Here is a 10,543-nt window from a genome sequence, read left to right as displayed (position 1 = left end):
TGCAGTATGAGATTCTTAGATTGGGAAACAAGTGATTTTTGAAGTTAAAAAAATGATTTTTTCAAGATTATAAAACATTCATCAGGTTATTTTGCCAACACGGAGTTTGTATACAGATAGTTGAATGGCTGATTAACTCATTGCTATTCATTCATTCAAGAAAATATTTTTTAAGCATTATTTATGTTCCAGACACTTAATAGGAGTTGGGGATATATAGCTGAATGGTATCGTCATTGCTTTCAAGAAGATAAAACCTGTATAGTCAGACAGACCCATCGTTCTTTACAATGTTGTGCTAGTTTCTGCTGTGCAACAAAGTGAATTAACTGTAAGTACATATATATCCCCTCTCTCTTAAACCTCACCCCCACTCCCACCCCATCCCACCCCTCTTGGTCCAGCACAAATATTTAAATCACCAAGTGTTCTGTCCCAGGAGCATTGCAATTTGAACCTCAAATTTACAGTAGAGAGAGATACTCTGTATCCTATATAATGATTCTTTTTCGTTTCCCCTTTTCCTTCTCAGCGAGATTCCAGAGGGAGGTTCTGATTGGTCTGTTTACGCCTGTGGTTCTCCCTACTGGCCATTCATCAGACTCACCTGGGAAGCTTGACGATGCTTGTTCCCATCCCCCAGCTACTGCTAAGTCACTTCAGTCGTGTACGACTCTGTGCGACCCCATAGACGGCAGCCCACCAGGCTCCCCCTTCCCTGGGATTGTCCAGGCAAGAACACTGGAGTGGGTTGCCATTTCCTTCTCCAATGCATGAAAGTGAAAAGTGAAAGTGAAGTCAGTCGTGTCTGACTCTTCGCGACCCCACGGACTGCAGCCTACCAGGCTCCTTTGTCCATGGGATCTTCCAGGCAAGAGTACTGGAGTGGGGTGCCATTGCATCCCCCAGAGATTCTGATTTAATCACTCCGGGCTACGTCTCGGACATTGGTCATGTTTCCAAATACCCCTGGGTGACTGTAATATGTATTCAGGCTTGAGAATGATTAAGTCAGTCTGCAGGGAATATTTTTCCTCCCACAGTGCTGATTGCCGCTGTCAGCCACCTCATACCCACAAAGAGAAGCACACAAAGCTGAGAGTATGAACAGTTTCTCAGCAGTTACTACACCGCTCTGCCGGAAGTAAGAGAAAACCCAGGTCCCTGAAATTATCACTGATGCCTCATGTGGACTTCCAAGTTTTTTTAAACAATAAGAATATTCTGTTACTTGAACCAAGAGTTGTTCAATATAGAATAAGCTATGCCATAGTAACAAAAAGTCAGCATTTCAGAGGCTTAACACACCTTAAAGTTTATTTTTCATTTTCTAAATTCAAAGCAGGCTAAATAATACGCATGCATTTTGTAGTTGTGCTACCTAGGACACATCCCCTCTAAGGGAGAAGAGTGTGTTGGGAAGAAGTGTGTGATTTTATGGGTCAACTTGGCTGGGCTATGTTGCTCAGCTGTTTGGTCAAACAGTAGATGTTGCCATGAAGGTATCTTATCGATGTGATGAGTATTTAAAATCATATGAAGGCCATAAAAATCGAAGATTGAAATTTCAAACTTGCCGACCCCACAACTGTGTGAGCCAATTTCTTCCAGTCTCTCTGTATTTCTGTCTCTTCCTGTCTCTCTAGGGGAATAAACCTAGCTTTGCAATGTACTAGATGTATGGGCTTAAGTAACACAACTTATTTTAAGCCTCATTCTACATTCTGATAAAATGAAGGTAACATGTAATCCATTAGATGCTTAAAAGGCTTCAGTGAGGCCATTTGTGGGATATTTTGCACTCTAAATGGATAGTAATTAAGCAAACATTGGTCTAGAATCTCTGATCATAAAGAAGGGAAAAGTTTGCCAAAATTAGGTGTTCCCAAGGGCTAGTCGAGCACAAAACCAGGAGCCTTGGGGATAAACTCTTCGCTGGTAGTTTGTGGCATTTCCTTGCGGTCACTACTGCCTTGCACAGATGGAGTGTCCTGGCATTTTCTAGTTTTATTCTCTTTTTCCAACAGAAGTGATTCCCCCCACCACACAAATATACATACACTATATTCTAGCTTACACATGCGTTCTTATGATGCCTGTGATGTTGGGCATTCCATAGGTGGCAGTTCCACCTGAGAACAGTCCTACTGGGGTCCTGAGTCAACTGTACAGAGAATAAGAAGGGTCTTGGTGTTGGGAGGATGAGGATGTGAGTGGAGAGCCCTGATTTTACTTGCCTTTGACCTAGGCTTTGGTCTTCTCTGAAGCCAGGAAGAATAGGAACAGGAGGAAATAGTAGAAAATGGCACCAGAAAACAATTAGATTTGGAAATACGAGGGAGAGAAAGGAAGCAATAAGAAAAGGGAGCAGAGATGACTCTGGATTCTTGGCCCAAGTTGACGTTCTTTTATGTCCTTTATAAAAATAAAAGAGAAAAAATAATGTTTTGGACAAAGGCTACCGCTTTCAACTCTCCCATAGCAAGAAAGAGAAAAGCAAGACACATTCCTGGATTTTGCCAAATCACAGAAAACACATAAGAAGGAGAGTCTTGTTCCCAGGCGGCATGACGGAGCACATCAGAATGATGAAATTTAAGCCTGAATGCAAACATCTGTGGAATTTTTGCTAAGGGGAGGAACAAAGAAGAAAGTGAGATTAAGACCTACAGCATTTGAAAGAGTAGTTTCATAAAAATAATAAGTATTTTCCATAGATCTGTAACTCAAATGGCAATCCCATATGTCACAGAATTTTCTGACATGTCCACTTCCTTGAGGAAGCACAATGTTTACTTGTGTCTAACACTCACAAAATGTGAGTCTTGTGGTTGCCTTCCCAGACCTCTTTCATTGCTTTCCTGTGACAGAAACCTTCTTTTCTGTGAGAATCTATTATACGTGGTTCAGGTAGGGTGGCCCAACACCCATCCACCCATCCATTGTTGCTGTTAAGTCATTAAGACGGGTCTGACTCTTTGCGACCCCATGGACTGTAGCCCACCAGGCTGCTTTGTCCTGGGATTTTCCAGGCAAGAATACTGGACTGGGTAGCCATTCCCTTCTCCAGGGGATCTCCCAACCCAGGGATCGAACCCGTGTCTCCTACACTGGCAGGAGGTTTCTTTACTACCGAGCCACCTGGGAAGCCCAGCCTGCGCTCTGCCAAAGGGGTGCTTGGTGACCCAGACCTGCCTGTTGCAATACTTCAGCCCATGGGCCAGAGTGAACTACTCAGAAATGGGCACATGACTCAAGGAGGGACAATCAGAAAGTTCTCTGTGTTTGGGTGGATAGACTTTGGGGAAAGAACAGCAAACAGTCTTCTCTGGGGTCATAAAAGCTGAGGACCAGAGTTCCTGGGGAGGCTTGGAGTTGTCTTTGCCACTGGATGGTGGCTGCCTGCTGAGAATGAAGAGGATGAAGAAGAAAGGAAGCCAATTCAAGACCTGGAGAGACTCAGCTCTGATGACAGCCCACCAACAGAGAGCTGAGCTTTCTTAGTCCAAAAGGAAACCCTTGAGTGACTAGCACCACCAAGAAAGAGGCTGCTGAAGTGGTGTGGACCCCAAAAGGGACGCCTTCCCCCTTAACCTCCTAAGGTGTGTCCATGGAAGAGAAGGGATCTCCCTGTTCCCAAGAGTAGAGCCTAGTAGCCAGCATGGCTCACCAAGGAACTCACTGCCAGGACACACGACCACTTTTCCATCTCTCATCCACTCAAACTCGGATAGTGTCTACACCACACTGGCTCTCTTCTGCCCCTTTGAATGGGAGTCTTTGGTGAAAAGTCTCCTCAGATAAAATCTTACCTGGTGGAAGCCACACAAAAGGACTTGTCGCAAACTCCCCAGCATCTTTGAAGTCACTTGGTCATGAACACGGGCAGAATTTCTGAAAAAGCAACCCCAGGTATAGTTGCAAGAGACAGAGGGAGTAACAAGTGTACACTTAAAATAAGAACTTCTTCCGATGGACTGGTGATCTTAAGTGGAGGCTTAAACTCTGTATGTGCGTGTGTGTGTGTGTGTGCGTATGTGTGTGCATAGAAAGAAGAGAAAGAGGTTGAGAGAGAGAGAAAGGCAGGATCAACCAGATTTGGCACGGCCTCTGGGACCCTTGAAGGCAGAAGGGTGAAGCAAAGCAGTGGGGAGTCGAGGAGATCGGGGTCCTCAAGACACAACGTCTGTTTGAGAGTTGGGGTTTGTACTGACTCCAGGGCATGAATGGGGCAGCCAGCACCTTGCCCTGACTCTGAAACAAGACTTTGATCTCAGTGAACCCAAGTCCGGTTCTCAGGTGTGTGCATTGCAAATGGCAAAGGGAAAGCCTGGAGACTGTGACTCTTCCCGGAGGACAGGCAGGTCAAGCACAGGTGAGGTCCACCTCCCCCTCTACCCCATCATCACCTCTTACTGGCCCAGTTGTTCCACAGTGACCACTTTCATGTTCACATCAAGCAACTCATGAAGCTTGACTGAATTGCAGGTTGAGAACCAACCACAGCAAATACCTCTTTTCCAAAACCATATGCCAAGCCCCCGGCCAAACACAGGACCCAAGCCTGTGTCTGATTTCCTTGAATAGGCTGTCAGGGGCTTTGCAGTCCTGTCCTTCACCCAAGTTTCTGGTAAAAACCGTTTAAGTCCTCAAATAAGGTATGACTGTAAAATGCAAAGGAATGACCAGTTTGCCAAAATATTCCCAGGGCAGTGTATTTGAGTGGGGCATGAGGGGGTGGGAAGAAGGTTATCCCTTCTAAAGGGACTTTCCTGGTGATCCTGTGGTTAAGAATTGGCTTTCCAATGAAGGGGACACAGGTTCGAGCCCTGGTCAAGGAAGTAAAATTCCACATGTTGAAGGGCAACTAAGCCCAACTGCACCACAACTACCGAGCCTGCGTGCTCTGGAGCCTGCGTGCTCTGGAGCCTGTGCTCCACAACTGAAGAAGCCCGTGCGCTGTAACTAGAGAAGAAGCCCCCCATGCACCACAATGAAAAGCCTACATGCCACAACAAAGACCCAGCACAGCCATATTAAAAAAAAAAAAAAAAAGATGCAGATTTTCCTGAATGCTTTAAAGCAGTAGGTGCCATGCACAAAGAGAGGGATGGGCAGTTATATTCTTTTAATAGCTTCTTTGGCTAATTTCAAAAGACATAACATATTTAATATAGAAAAGTGAAGAAAACATGTGTTAAGTCATTAGCCCTTGTAACAACCTCAAAATCACAGTGGATTAACAGAGTAAAACTGTATTTCTCATCCACACCAAGTTGAACAAAGACTAGGTGGATGGCTTTCTTTGGTGACTCCCCTTCAAGCAGTGACTCAGGGGTCCAGGATGCTCCCATCTTACTGTGATGCTGTTCCCGGGGCCTCCAAGTGTTTAGCTGGATCTTTTGCATCATTGACCAGTCAACAAGCTGGGTTGGATGGGGAGGGGTTTTCTAAAGCCAGGTCTACAAGTATATCATTTTTCCTACATTCCATTGGCCAGAGTTAATCTCATGACTAACCTATAAGCAAGGAGGCTGGGAAATATCATTTTCCTGTGTTGCTGCTGCTGTTCAGTCGCTAAGGCATGTCCGACTGTTTGTGACCCCATGGACTCCAGCACGCCAGGCTTCCCTGTCCTTCACTGTCTCCCAGAGTTTGCTCAAGCTCATATCCATTGAGTCAGTGATGCTATCTAACCATCTCATCCTCTGTCGCCTCCTTCTCCTCTTGCCCTTCAATCTTTCCCAGCATCAGGGTCTTTTCCAATGAATCAGCTCCTCACATAAGGTGGCCAAACTATTGGAGCTTCAGGTTTAGCATCAGTCCTTCTGATGAATATTCAGGGTTGATTTCCTTTAGAACTGACTGGTTTGATCTCCTTGAAGTCCAAGGGACTCTCAAGAGTTTTCTCCAGCACCACAGTTCAAAAGCAGCAATTTTTGACACTCAGCCTTCTTTATGGTCCAACATCTGTATGGTCTTCTTTATGATCACATCTGTATATGACTGCTGGAAAAATCATAACTTTGACTATGCAGACCTTTGTTGGCAAAGTGAATGTCTCTGCTTTTTAATATACTTATGAATGAAATGACATAGTGTGACTAACCAGAGCTTGGCCTCTGCCACACACCTAACAGCACACAGGGGACATCTGATGACCTACAATCCACAGAACCCAAGGTAGTTTGCTGTTGACCATATGGCTTGTATTGCGTGTGACTTCAATCTATGCATTGATGCCATTTTGCAAGTATATATAAAATATTTTATGGAATCATGCAACATATACTGTTTTATAGCAAACATTCTTTTAATCATTGCAACTTAACTATAAACATTTCTCAGTAACACCGTTTGAAGAGGCTGTACAGTATTGCTGTATATGGATTCAGTTCAGTTCAGTTCAGTTCAGTTCAGTCACTCAGTCATGTCCGACTCTTTGCGACCCCATGAATCGCAGCACGCCAGGCCTCCCTGTCCATCACCAACTCCCAGAGTTCACTCAGACTCACGTCCATCGAGTCAGTGATGCCATCCAGCCATCTCATCCTCTGTCGTCCCCTTCTCCTCCCGCCCCCAATCCCTCCCAGCATCAGAGTCTTTTCCAATGAGTCAGCTCTTCGCATGAGGTGGCCAAAGTACTGGAGTTTCAGCTTCAGCATCATTCCCTCCAAAGAAATCCCAGGGCTGATCTCCTTCAGAATGGACTGGTTGGATCTCCTTGCAGTCCAAGGAACTCTCAAGAGTCTTCTCCAACACCACAGTTCAAAAGCATCAATTCTTCGGTGCTCAGCCTTCTTCACAGTCCAACTCTCACATCCATACATGACCACAGGAAAAAGCATAGCCTTGACTAGATGGACCTTTGTTGGCAAAGTAATGTCTCTGCTTTTGAATATGCTATCTAGGTTGGTCATAACTTTCCTTCCAAGGAGTAAGCGTCTTTTCATTTCATGGCTGCAGTCACCATCTGCAGTGATTTTGAAGCCCAGAAAAATAAAGTCTGACACCGTTTCCACTGTTTCCCTATCTATTTCCCATGAAGTGATGGAACCGGATGCCATGATCTTCATATTCTGAATGTTGAGCTTTAAGCCAACTTTTTCACTCTCCACTTTCACCTTCATCAAGAGGTTTTTTAGTTCCTCTTCACTTTCTGCCATAAGGGTGGTGTCATCTGCATATCTGAGGTTATTGATATTTCTCCCGGCAATCTTGATTCCAGCTTGTGTTTCTTCCAGTTCAGCGTTTCTCATGATGTACTCTGCATATAAGTTACCATATTTCTGTTCAGTTCAGTTCAGTCGCTCAGTCACTCTTTGCAACCCCATGGACTGCAGCACTCTAGGCCTCCCTGTCCATCACCAACTCCCAGAGTCCACCCAGACTCATGTCCATCAAGTCAGTGATGACATCCAACCATCTCGTCCTCTGTCATCCCCTTCTCCTCCTGCCCTCAATCATTCCCAGAATCAGGGTCTTTTCAAATGAGTCAGTTCTTTGCATCAGGTGGCCAAAATATTGGAGTTTCAGCTTCAACATCAGTCTTCCAATGAACACCCAGGACTGATTTCCTTTAGGATGGACTGGTTGGATCTCCTTGCAGTTCGAGGGACTCTCAAGAGTCTTCTCCAACACCACAGTTAAAAAGCATCAATTCTTTGGCATTCAGCTTTCTTTATAGTCCAGTTCTCACATCCATACATGATTACTAGAAGAACCATAGCCTTGACTAGATGGACCTTTGTTGGCCAAGTAATGTCTCTGCTTCTTAATATGCTATCTAGGTTGGTCATAACTTTCCTTCCAAGGAGTGTCTTTTAATTTCATGGCTGCAGTCACCATCTGCAGTGATTTTGGAGCCCAGAATAATAAAGTCAGCCACTGTTTCCAATGTCTCCCCATCTATTTGCCACAAAGTGATGGGACCAGATGCCATGATCTTAGCTTTCTGAACCTTGAGCTTTAAGCCAACTTTTTCACTCTCCTCTTTCACTTTCATTAAGAGACTCTTTAGTTCTTCTTCACTTTCTGCCACAAGGGTGGTGTCATCTGCATATCTGAGGTTATTGATATTTCTCCCAACAATCTTGATTCCAGCTTGTGCTTCCTCCAGCCCAGTGTTTCTCATGATGTACTCTGCATATAAGTTAAATAAGCAGGGTGACAACATACAGCCTTGACATCCTCCTTTTCCTATTTGGAACCAGTCTGTTGTCCCATGTCCAGTTCTAACTGTTTCTTCCTGACCTGCATATAGGTTTCTCAAGAGGCAGGTCAGGTGGTCTGGTATCCCATCTCTTTCAGAATTTTCTACAGTTTATTGTGATCCACACAGTCAAAGATTTTGGCATAGTCAATAAAGCAGAAATAGATGTTTTTCTGGAACTCTCTTGCTTTTTCCATGATCCAGTGAATGTTGGCAATTTGATCTCTGGTTCCTCTGCCTTTTCTAAAACCAGCTTAAACATCTGGAAGTTCAGAGTTCACATATTGCTGAAGCCTGGCTTGGAGAATTTTAAGCATTACTTTACTAGCGTGTGAGATGAGTGCAATTGTGCAGTAGTTTGAACATTCTTTGGCATTGCCTTTGTTTGGGATTGGAATGAAAACTGAACTTTTCCAGTCCTGTGGCCACTGCTGAGTTTTCCAAATTTGCTGGCATATTGAGTGCAGCACTTTCACAGCATCATCTTTAAGGATTTGAAATAGCTCAACTGGAATTCCATCACCTCCACTAGCTTTGTTTGTAGTGATGCTTCCTAAGGCCCACTTGACTTTACCCTCCATGATGTCTGGCTCTAGGTGAACGATCACACCATCATAATTATCTGAGTCGTGAAGATCTTTTTTGTACAGTTCTTCTGTGTATTCTTGCCACCTCTTCTTAATATCTTCTGCTTCTGTTAGGTCCCTACCATTTCTGTCCTTTACTGAGCCCATCTTTGCTTGAAATGTTCCCTTGGTATCTCTAATTTTTCTGAAGAAATCTCTAGTCTTTCCCATCCTATTATTTCACCATGTCACCAATCTGTTGTGAAATTGATGCCAGTCCAATTTCTGGATAGTTTTGGTTTTCTTTCATAAACAATAATGGTTATTTCCTCAGGATCCACCCGTGCTCGTGCGCAGTTGTGTCTGACTCTTGGGACCCCATGCACTGTGTGTAGCTTGCCAGGCTCTTCCATCCATGGGATTTCCCAGACTAGAATACTGGACGGGGTTGCCATTTTCTCTTCCAGGGGATCTTCCAGGGATCAAACTCGTATCTCCTGGGTCTCCTGCATTATAGGCGGATTCTTTACCTGCTGAGCCACTGGGGAAGCCCTTTCCTCAGGATACTTCCCTAGAAATGAAATTTGTAAATGAAAAGGAAATACATTTTGTTGGGGGATGATAAAGTGACTTCAAAATGCTTCTCTTCCTAGGATTTTATTTTGGGAAGTTTAACTACTCTGACAATGTTTTTTGCAAACCTTTGCTGAGTTCAAAGCCAACAGTTCCAATTTTCTAGAGATGTCCTCGCTAAAGTGTACTCCTCAGCTTCTATTTGTTGAAGAAATAGACTTAACTTTGACACATTAAGAAGGAAGGGAGGGGCTTTTCTCGTGGTCCAGTGGTTAAGACTCTGCACTCCCAAAGCAAGGGGCATGGGCTCCATCCCTGGTCTACAACCTAATATTCGGAAAAAAAAAGAGAAAAGGGAATATGCAAGATCATGGGGACAAAGGTTAGCTGAGCCCGTACTCCATACTAGGCATAAGGGGAGATGCTTTACCAAGAATTCCATTTCCTATTATGACAACTTGAGAGGTAAGTATTAGTCTAGGATCGAGAAGAGCCCTGGGATTCATTGAAACTCAGGTGTCTACCCAAGTCTGTTATCCGTTGGGTTGGGACTCAGATGGGACCAGTCTTGGGCAAAACTTTGAGACAGATCAAGGAAATGTACTGTTTTCAGCCCTTTCTCTGTCCTTATCTCTGGGTATCCATGACTCTTCCATTTCTGGCTCCATTACACCCAAAGCAGGAAAAGATCCTATGAAGGTGTGACAAAGAGAACTACTCAGAGAATCAGAAGAACTAAGCGTCAATTCATTCTTTGATTTTTCACCCCATATGCCATGCTTGCCTTGGCAAATGTGTTTTCTCATCTATATAAGGAGAAGTTGGGACAAGATAATCTCTAAGTCTCTCTCCCTCTCTCTCTCTCTCTTTTTTTTTTGACCATGCCACTCGGCTTGCAAGATCTTAGTTCCCTGACCAGGGATTGAACCCTGGGCCCTTGGCAGCAAAAGCACCAAGTCCTAACCACTGGACCTCCAGGGAACTCACCTCTAAGTCTCTTTAATGTCCCAAAATTCCAGACAAAGAACACCAAACAGTCTGCATGTGTCTGTCACTCAGTCATGTCCTACTCTTTGCAACCTCATAGACTGAAGTCCACCAGGCTCCTCTGTCCATGGAATTCTCCAGGCAAGAATACTAGAGTGGGTTGCCATTTCCTTCTCTAGAGGATATTCCTGACCCAGGGATCAAA

At 44.3% G+C, this 10,543-nt stretch overlaps 1 non-coding gene across 1 annotated transcript; it reads right to left on the bottom strand.

Annotated features, from left to right (window-relative positions):
- Nucleotides 1–10,258: 10,258 nt before the first annotated feature.
- On the bottom strand, nt 10,259–10,332 carry TRNAK-UUU. The gene has a single exon. It is a non-coding gene; the product is annotated as a tRNA-Lys (tRNA).
- Nucleotides 10,333–10,543: the final 211 nt, after the last annotated feature.

Source organism: Bubalus bubalis, chromosome 4, assembly GCF_019923935.1.
Source record: "Bubalus bubalis isolate 160015118507 breed Murrah chromosome 4, NDDB_SH_1, whole genome shotgun sequence".
NCBI classification, from domain to species: domain Eukaryota; kingdom Metazoa; phylum Chordata; class Mammalia; order Artiodactyla; family Bovidae; genus Bubalus; species Bubalus bubalis.
The sequence above is the reverse complement of the archived record's forward strand: the minus strand, read 5'-3'. Positions and strand labels throughout refer to the sequence as shown.